Source organism: Salvelinus sp. IW2-2015, unplaced genomic scaffold, assembly GCF_002910315.2.
Source record: "Salvelinus sp. IW2-2015 unplaced genomic scaffold, ASM291031v2 Un_scaffold1697, whole genome shotgun sequence".
Taxonomy (NCBI): Eukaryota; Metazoa; Chordata; class Actinopteri; order Salmoniformes; family Salmonidae; genus Salvelinus; species Salvelinus sp. IW2-2015.
Genome location: NW_019943092.1, coordinates 125,076 through 135,111, shown reverse-complemented (window position 1 = coordinate 135,111; position 10,036 = coordinate 125,076). Strand labels below are relative to the sequence as shown.

Below are 10,036 nucleotides of genomic sequence, written 5' to 3'. Positions count from 1 at the left end.
CTTTCTCTCGCTCCCCCTACCTCTATTCTCTCTCTTTCCCAACCTCTCCCTCCCCCATGTCATTTGTATCCCCTCTCTCTCTCTGTCTCTCCATCAGGAGGTGGTTTATTTCAGTGCTAAGCTGAAGATCTTGGAAAACAGGCAGCAGCGAATATATCGAGGTTCGAGCCAAGTACGACTGGCCTGAAGAAAGAGCTGGAACAGACCAAGCAGCACCTGATGCTGGACCAGACAAATGGACCACTGAATGTAAGTGTGTGTGTGTTGTTGTGGTGTGTGCATACAACAGTGTGTGTGTGTGTGTGTGTGTGTGTGTGTGTGTGTGTGTGTGTGTCATACTTGCTTGCATTTCAGCCACAGCCTTGACACCTACAGTAATCGTTCTGGTAAATGTTAGGGAGCTCAATGTTTCTCTACCTGCTACACCTATCATTGACACCTGTGTGTTCCCCTGTCCACCCACTGTAGAACATCCCTTCTTCTAGAAATGTCCTTTCTACTCATTGTAATGATATGGCCTGTCTCTGCCCCTGGTTGTAACATATCTCGGTCTCTCTGTCTCTGTCCCTGTCACATGGCTGTAACATATGTCCATCTCTCCTCCCCTGTAGCATGGCTGTAACATAATGTCTATCTCTCTGTCCCCACCCCATAGTTGACCTGCAGCAGACGTTTGAGGTGGACTCTCTGGAGTACCTGGAGGCTCTAGAGGTGATGACAGACAGACTGGAGACCAGGGTCAACTTCTGCAAGGCTCACCTCATGATGGTCACCTGCTTCGACGTCACCTGCCGACGCAGGTAGAACAAAGAACGGACAGGCGGACCACACCTCCTCTAGGACTCTTAGGACTCATGGAAAGTGGAGACAACACAGCAGGAAGAGAGGGATGGAGCAGAGGGAGGAATTTCCCTGAGGAGGTGCAGAGGCAGATGGAGACAAAGGCATGCGGAGACTAAAGAGGAATATTTTTTTAAGCAGCAGGGAAGGGAGCGAGAGAAGAGGAGGAGGAAGAAAAGGAGGAGGAGAGAGAGTGTTTTAAAGGAGTGTATCCACCACCGGACAGGAAGATCACTTTTACAGAGCAATTGTTGGAGTTTGTAAATAAAGTTTTGCTTGCTTTGAATAAGGCCTGGCTGACGGACGGCTATTAGTCACGTAGGGAAACAAAGAGAAAAGAATGACAGAAAGGAAAGAAAACCAACCATGTGTGAGAGAGACAAGTGCCTTGCGAACACTTTGACATCTGAAACATTTCTCCTGTGTTTGTGTACAAACGGTGCTAGCTGAAAAAATGATAGATCTCAAAAGTCAAAATAATATGAAAAGGGTTTTACTCTGTTTCCTCTCCCTGCCCAGCTGTTCTCAGTGGTTTGTACTTATATAGTTCTACACTAGTTATGATGCAACATATGAACTGTTKCGTGTTCGTTTTTATACCTCTTTTTTTATTTTCTGAAGAAAGTGGGACCACACAAAGTGCTTTAGGGGATGCTATATACAGGTGTAGGATCTTCATTTGAGAGTTTTCTACAGCAGGAAAATAATCCTGCAGCCACAGGAAATGTGAATTATTATGTGGATTAACATACACTTTTGTAGGGGTTGATTACATTTTTCGTAAGGGAAAATCAAGTCTGACTTTTCTAAGTATAAATTAAYAACTTCAGAAGCCTTTTTAAACCCCAAATACACTACAAGTTTAAAATGTCCTACGTTGCAGGAAAGTTCTCRTGCAACAGGGTGATCAAATGAAGATCRTACATCTGTAAGGACAGACAATGTGAATGGTGGTGGTGAAATGTTAAGCCAAAACATGGTTTCTCTTATGGACCATTGATTTCCTTGTCACCACTCGGGCTATGGTTTTGGCACCCGAAGTGTTCAGTTGTGGGTTCAGGCCTACCGTACACCAATCCCCCCTCCCACTAACACCTTGACTAGACCGTCCACATTGCGTTCGTGAGTGTTGCAAAATAAATGGTCACACTTTATTTGGATCGTTTGGATAGCATCTGTAGATGCTCTACTATCATGTCATACTATCAACAAACTAGCTGTTGATAAGAAACGCATTGCTATGGTTACGGTTACACATATATGTTATTCAATCATTTCATCCAAACTGCTCYCGCACGTGACCGAGCGTCTGCATATCCAGCTGCTAAAATAGAACTTTATTTGAGAAGCTGGAAACGATTCAAATTCCGCCTCTCTCATCTACTCATTGGTTTTCACAAGCATACTAACCCATGTGGGTGATTGAAAGATGAGAGGAGAGATTCATCAAAGATAACTGTAGCTAGTTTGTCCTGGGAGATTAACATTGGGTTGTTATGTTAACTGAATTGCATATGGTCCATTTTATTCCTGGATCTTTGTCGAATTGTGTGTTTCTCTACTCTGACGATTAATTCCCAGATAAAAGGGGAAACCTCGTTAGTTTTTAGTTAGTCTGTCCCCACATTAATGTAGCTGGTTCAGTTGTTTTTGGTGTTGTAATTAACCTGCGTGTCATGATCTCGTCTGGTGGGGACAGACAACATCAACATGCGCACGTTGGCATGCGCAGGGCCGGTTTGGTTAAGGTGTGAAGGTGATCGAGGTACAGAGAGACGTCAACTAGAAGGGAGGAGAGATGGATGGAGGAGAAAATGCTYGAAGAAAATAGTAGCATTATGAAACATAATAAATGCCATAGAGGGAATGGGTGTAACTATGTGATTCATGGGTTAAAGTGAAGCTGTCCTACAGTATTCTATAGGTCTAAGGCTGCATTTACACAGGCAGCCCGATTCTGATCTGTTTTACACTAATTGATCCTTTGACCAATCACATCAGATCTTTTTCAGAGCTGAAACCGATAGGTCAAAAGACCAATTAGGTAAAAAAAATGAAAAGATCAGAATTGGACTGCCTGTGTAAACACAGATGGAAATCTGAGCTAAATATGAGCGTAGAGGAAAATCTCCCATTCACTCTGCTTGGTGCCACTGTCATGGTGCATTCACTTTGGGAATATTTTGTAAATATATATATATGGTGCTTGAGACCATTTCAGATCTAAATGTTTGTATAACTATATYCATATAGCCTGTTTCCTAAAATAACTTTAAGACACACATGCTTCTTCTTCATCATCTTATCATCATCCTATTGTATTATGTACAGTGTCCTTGGGTGTTTTGAAAGGTGTTTATTGAAGGGATAATGCCAGAGGAGCCGGTAGATATAAGATATATTGGCACGGGTGTTAGGCCCGAGACGAAGTCAGATGGAACAGAGTAAAAAGGCAACTCGTGGAATAGACACRGGCTGGAATGAGGTTTTAACCAATCAGCATTCAGGATTAGACCCACCCGTTGTATTAACATGAAATGTATCATTTGTAATATTCTTATTATCATCATCATGCCCCTTGCCCTTTACCCTTTGACCTCTCCCCTCTGTCATGGTCATAAATGAAGGATCTTATTAATTTAACTCAAGACGTGCTGGAACAGAAAGTTTGCTTATATTGTATAATTTATTATCCACACACCTTCTGATCTGCAAAGTTACTATGCATTTAAAAAATAGACAGYAAATAATTGTACGTACGCTGAGCCCATTTCATATATAGGTATATTCCAACATATAGACACTTATCATTTTTATTTGGGATGTACATTTTTTCCTGCTCTGTTGTTGTTTGCAACTGTTACGTCCTCCTTTGATCTGTTTGATTGATAGGAWGACGTTGTCCCTGGAGGCTGATTTAAGGTCAGTTTCATGCTCTACCCTCTAATGGTTAATGATTAGTACTCAGGGTGGGTAATCTGGTCCTAGATCTGTTCCTAACTTCAACCTGGAGCCTGTTGATGATGGTACTCTCCAGGGTCACGTTCAGGATGGTGCAATGTTTCAAAACCTGCACATATAAATGTATCATGTTTAACAGATATATGATTGTCTGTTTTGTATGGCAGGGAATTGAGTCCACTCTCTTCGTTGCATTTCTAACAATCGAACGTCTCACCTTCCTGAATACACCCTGGCAACCCATGGAAACGTCTCACTCCGGTGTCATGGTGTCTTGGTTGTCAGGGGGTCTGAAATGTTGTAGAGAGATCTATTTCTCTGGCTGTACAGTCTGTGGGGAGTGGGAGAGGTACTGTAGCTAGCAGGGTTGGCCTCATTTACATTCAGTCAATTTTAGGAAGGGAAATGATATTCAGCCAAAACATCTCCTGAAAAGACGGAATAGAAATGGAATTGACCTGTAGTCCCATCCCATGCTAGCTAGGCCTTACTGTGCGGTGGCTGGGCAGGGGGTGTGTGTGCGTGCTTTCAGGAGGCACAAACAAGGGGAAATAAACCCTTTTGAAATGGGAAACTAACATAGTTGGACCAAAAACATTTCCTCCTAATTGTGCCTGCTCAACCTGACCCATGTCTGTGTGTAACTCCGTCATCAGAAGCTCTTCTGACAGACAAACGGACTGAGAATCTGACGGTGACACAAGGATTGCTGTAAATAAAGGATTGTAATTCAAGTAAATGTGTGTTATTTTATTCTCTTAATGTTACCGTGCTCAACAATCCTGATTTAATTTAAGTGTAAGTAAACCAACCACCGTCCCACAAAGTCAGAAAAAATATTCAAATTGAACAACTGTATTGCAGTTAATCAGAGTTTGCCCTTATCCAATGTGCAGTTATCATGGACTGTACATAAACCAATAAGAGCGCTGTTTTTCATGTGCGTGTTATGAGCAGAACATTTCCACCAATGTTTACCATAGATGGAACCCACATAGAGCCCGGATAGAACCCACATAGAGCCTGGATGGAACCCACATGGAGCCTGGATGGAACCCACATAGAGCCCGGAATAGAGCCGGATGGAACCCACATGGAGCCTGGATGGAACCCACATAGAGCCTGGATGGAACCCACTATGGAGCCTGGATGGAAACCCACATGGAGCCGCGGATGGAACCCACAATGGAGCCTGGATGGAACCCACATGGAGCCTGGATGGAACCCACATAGAGCCGGATGGAGCCTGGATGGAACCCACATGGAGCCTGGATGGAACCACATGGAGCCGATGGAGCCTGGATGGAACCCACATGAGAGCCTCGGATGGAACCCACATGGAGCCGCGGATGGAGCCTGGATGGAACCCACATAGAGCCCGATGGAAACCCACATGGAGCCGGGATGGAGCCTGGATGGAACCACATAGAGGCCGCGATATGGAACGCCACCCTGGAACCCACATAGAGCCCGGATGGAACCCACATGGAGACCGGATGGAAAACACATAGAGCCTGGATGGAACCCACATGGAGCCTGGATGGAACCTGGTTTACTATCTACCCAGGTTTAGCTGCAATGTGTCATGTAACAGTGTCATTACGCTGTGACACATCATTCCTACTCAGATCCCCAGTGGTGGTATTACTATACATGGCCTGCCCGGTCTGCAGACAACAGCAGAGAACCATCCTTAACTGGGTGTCACTGCTAATGTGTGTGTGTGTACTCAATTACAACAGTAATTCATCTTCCCCAATGGAGGAAAGTGAGACGTATCAATGCCTCTGGCAGAGACTGAGTAAGCCTTCAGTTTTTTAAAAGAATGTGTTTGAAATATTAATGTAGACTGAACAAACAATTATATTTATTTATATATATATATATATATATATATAATTTTTTGTTCAGGGATGTTTCTTTTTTTGCTTAGTTTATATATATATATATATATATATATAAACTGTTTCCCATGCTTGTTCAATGAACCATAAACAATTAATGAACTGTGGATCGGTCGTTAAGACACTAACCGCTTACAGACGGTAGGCAATTAAGGTCACAGTTATGAAAACTTAGGACACTAAAAAGGCCTTTCTACTGACTGGAAAAACACGAAAAGAAAGATGCCCAGGGTTCCTGCTCATCTGCGTGAACGTGCCTTCGGCATGCTGCAAGGAGGCATGAGGACTGCAGAATAAATTGCAATGTCCGTACTGTGAGACGCCTAAGACAGCACTACAGGGAGACAGGACGGACAGCTGATTGTCCTCGCAGTGGCAGACCACGTGTAACAACACCTGCACAGGATCGGTATAGTCGAACATCACACCTGCGGGACAGGTTCAGGATGGTAACAACAGCTGCCCGAGTTACACCAGGAACTCACAATCCCTCCATCAGTGCTCAGCCTGTCCACAATAGGCTGAGAGAGGCTGGACTGAGGGCTTGTAGGCCTGTTGTAAGGCAGGTCCTCACTAGACTTCACCGGCAACAACGTCACCTATGGGCACAAACCCACCATCGCTGGACCAGACAGGACTGGCAAAAAGTGCTCTTCACTGACGAGTTGCGGTTTTGTCTCACCGGGTGTGATGGTCGGATTCACGTTTATCATCGAAGGAATGAGCGTTACACCGAGGCCTGTACTCTGGAGCGGGATCGATTTGGAGGTGGAGGGTCCATCATGGTCTGAGGCGGTGTGTCACAGCATCATTGGACTGAGCTTGTTGTCATTGCAGGCAATCTCAACGCTGTCTGTTACAGGGAAGACATCCTCCCTCATGTGGTACCCTTCCTGCAGGCTCATCCTGACATGACCCTCCAGCATGACAATGCCACCAGCCATACTGCTCGTTCTGTGCGTGATTTCCTGCAAGACAGGAATGTCAGTGTTCTGCCATGGCTGGCGAAGAGCCCGGATCTCAATCCCATTGAGCACGTCTGGGACCTGTTGGATCGAAGGTTGAGGGCTAGGGCCATTCCCCCCAGAAACGTCTGGGAACTTGCAGGTGCCTTGGTGGAAGAGTGGGGTAACATCTCACAGCAAGAACTGGCAAATATGGTGCAGTCCACGAGGAGGAGATGCACTGCAGTACTTAATGCAGCTGGTGGCCACACTAGATACTGACTGTTACTTTTGATTTTGACCCCCCCCTTTGTTCAGGGACACATTATTCCATTTCTGTTAGTCACATGTCTGTGGAACTTGTTCAGTTTATGTCTCAGTTGTTGAATCTTGTTATGTTCATACAAATATTTACACATGTTTAGTTTGCTGAAAATAAACGRAGTTGCCGTTTCTTTTTTTGTTGAGTTTATATTTTTATTTTATTTAACTAGGCAAGTCAGTTAAGAACAAATTCTTATTTACAATGACGGCCTAGGATTAACTGCCTTGTTCAGGGACAGAACGACAGATTTTTACCTTGTCAGTTTGGGGATTMGATCTAGCAACCTTTCGGTTACTGGCCCAACGTTCTAACCACTAGGCTACCCACCGCCCCGCCGTGACATGCAACAATTTCAAAGATTTTACTGAGTTACAGTTCATATAAGGAAATCAGTCTATTTAAATAAATAAATTAGGCCTTAATCTATGGATTTCACATGACTGGGAATACAGATATGCATCTGTTGGTCACAGACACCTTTAAAAAAAAGTAGTGGTGTTGATCAGAAAACCAGTCAGTATCTGGTGGATACAGAATCAATASACCATTTGTTCCAGTWTTGCCCTCAGGTGGCCTGTTTCTGGTCTCAGGTTCAGGATTGGCTGAAAAAGCATAACATTAATGTAAAATTGACCCTAGAAATAGCATTGTTGAGAGACCTGGAAAGTCAATTACTATACTAATACTCTTAGAGGGGGCTGGGGGGGGGGTCTCAGATTGTTGAGGGGCAGCTCTTAGGGAATTGTGGGGGGGGATCTTGGATGGTTGGTGGCCTAGCGGTTGGGAGCTTGTTCCGGTGGCCGATACAGTTGGTCGCTGATTCGGGTCCCGATTTGACTTGGTAAGAGATCTGTCAACTTGCCCTAGGGTGGGGCGCTTGACCCTGGTTGCTCCTGTGGGTCGCTCTGGAAGGGAGTGTCTGCGAGATGACTAAATGTAATGTAAATGTTGAGCGGCTTCACTGCAGGTAGATTGTATATTTCAATATTCAATCTTTTTTTTTTTTTTTTTATAAATACATTTTAAAAAGTCAGTATCTTGTGTAACCACCATTTGCCTGCAGTGACACACATCTCCTTCGCACAGAGTTGATCAGGCTGTTGATTGTGGCCTGTGGAATGTTGTCGCAATCCTCTTCAATGACTGCGAAGTCTGGAACACGCTGTCGTACACGTCGATCCAAAGCATCCCAAACTGCTCAAWGGGTGACATGTCTGGTGAGTATGCAGGCCATGGAAGAACTMGGACAATGTCAGCTTCCAGGAATTGATTAAAGATCCTTGTGACATGGGGCCCCGCATTATAATGCTGAAACATTATACATAACATTATTGCCCACTGAAGTCGGCTACGACGTTGAACTGCAGTCAGGTCAAGACCCTGGTGAGGACGACGAGCACGCAGATGAGCTTCCCTGAGACAGTTTCTGACAGTTTGTGCAGGAATTCTTCGGTTGGGCAAACCAACAGTTTCATCAGCTTCATCAGGTGAAGAAGCCGGATGTAGAGCTCCTGGGCTGGCATGGTTACACGTGGTCTGCAGTTGTGAAGCCGGGTTGAATGTACTGCCAAATTCTCAAAAACTGCATTTTGAGGCGACTTATGGTAGAGAAATGAACATTCAATTCTCTGGCACAGCTCTGATGGACATTCCTGCAGTCAGCATGCCAATTGCATGCTCCCTCAAAACTTGAGACATCTGTTGTGTGACAAAACTGCACATTTTAGTGTGGCCTTTTAGTGCCCCCCAGCACAAGGTGCACCTGTGTAATGATCATGCTCTTTAGTCAGCTTCTTGATATGCCACACCTGTCAGGCAAAGGAGAAATGCTCACTAACAGGGATGTGAACAAACTAGAGCAAAACATTTAGAGAAATAAGCTTTTATCCGTCTGGAACATTTCTGGGATTTTTTATTTAATCTCATGAAACATGGGACCAACACTTTACATTACATGTTGTGTTTATATTTTTGTTGAGTGTATCTCTGCAATTATTAGAACTTTGCCACTGACAGCGATTGTGTGTGTAGGCCAGTCACTATCTGGTGGGTTACCATGGGGCTATGTTCTCAGCCCCTGGATTAAGTGTTGCTTCTGACTCCCTGCTTTGATCACACACTAGGGGAGAGGAGAGTGGGAGAGGAGAGGAAAGAAGTGGGAGAGGAAAGGGGGGAGAGGCCTGCCCCAGGGCGCATGAGAGGGGGTGAGGGGCCCAAGGCAGAGGAGGTGAGGAAGAAAGGCTGTGAGGGAGATGGAGAGGAGAGAATAGAAGAGGGAGAGACAGAGAAGGGGAGAGAGGCCCCCCCAGGGCACATGAGAGGGTGTGACAGGAGAAGGGGTAAGTAGAATGAGGGAGAGAGGAGAGAATATGAGAGAGGAGAGAATAGGAGAAGGGAGATAATAGGAGGAGAGAATATGAGAGGGGAGAGAATAGGAGAAGGGTGAGGTAGAGAGGAGAGAATAGGAGAAGGGAGATAATAGGAGAAGGGTGAGGTAGAGAGAGGAATGGAGAGTGATGGTCCAGGGAAGGAATACATTGGGCAGGAGAGAGGGAGAGAGTGGAGAGGTGGACAGGGGTACGAGGGAATTGAAGTCCCATTGGCGGATGAAGAATATGGCCTTTCACTCTCTTTCTCTCTAATTCTCTTGTTGTAGCTAAAGTGCTGCACATCCAATGGTTGATGGATGAAAAGTGTCCTCTCCTTCACCCCCCTCCCCACTTTTGGGGTTTTGTTTTCTAAATGATAGGTCGCTAAAGTGAAATTGTCTAGTGATGAATATTTGGTCAGATATACTATAATATAGGCAGGAAAATCACTTAGTTTCCACAGCTGATTATCGAGCTTTTATTATTTGAATCAGTTGTGTAGTGCAAGAGTTGGAGAAATGCTGAGGACAGAGCTGAGGATGGAGATTGGGAAATGCTGAGGATGGAGATTGGGAAATGCTGAGGACAGAGTTTGGGAAATGCTGAGGACAGAGTTTGGGAAATGCTGAGGACAGAGTTTGGGAAATGCTGAGGACAGAGTTTGGGAAATGCTGAGGACAGAGTTGAGGACAG

At 44.8% G+C, this 10,036-nt stretch overlaps 1 pseudogene; it reads left to right on the top strand.

Moving 5' to 3' along the window:
- Nucleotides 1-4,523, top strand: part of LOC139024604 (kinesin-like protein KIF26B) — a 5,162-nt pseudogene extending 639 nt beyond the window's left edge.
- Nucleotides 4,524-10,036: the final 5,513 nt, after the last annotated feature.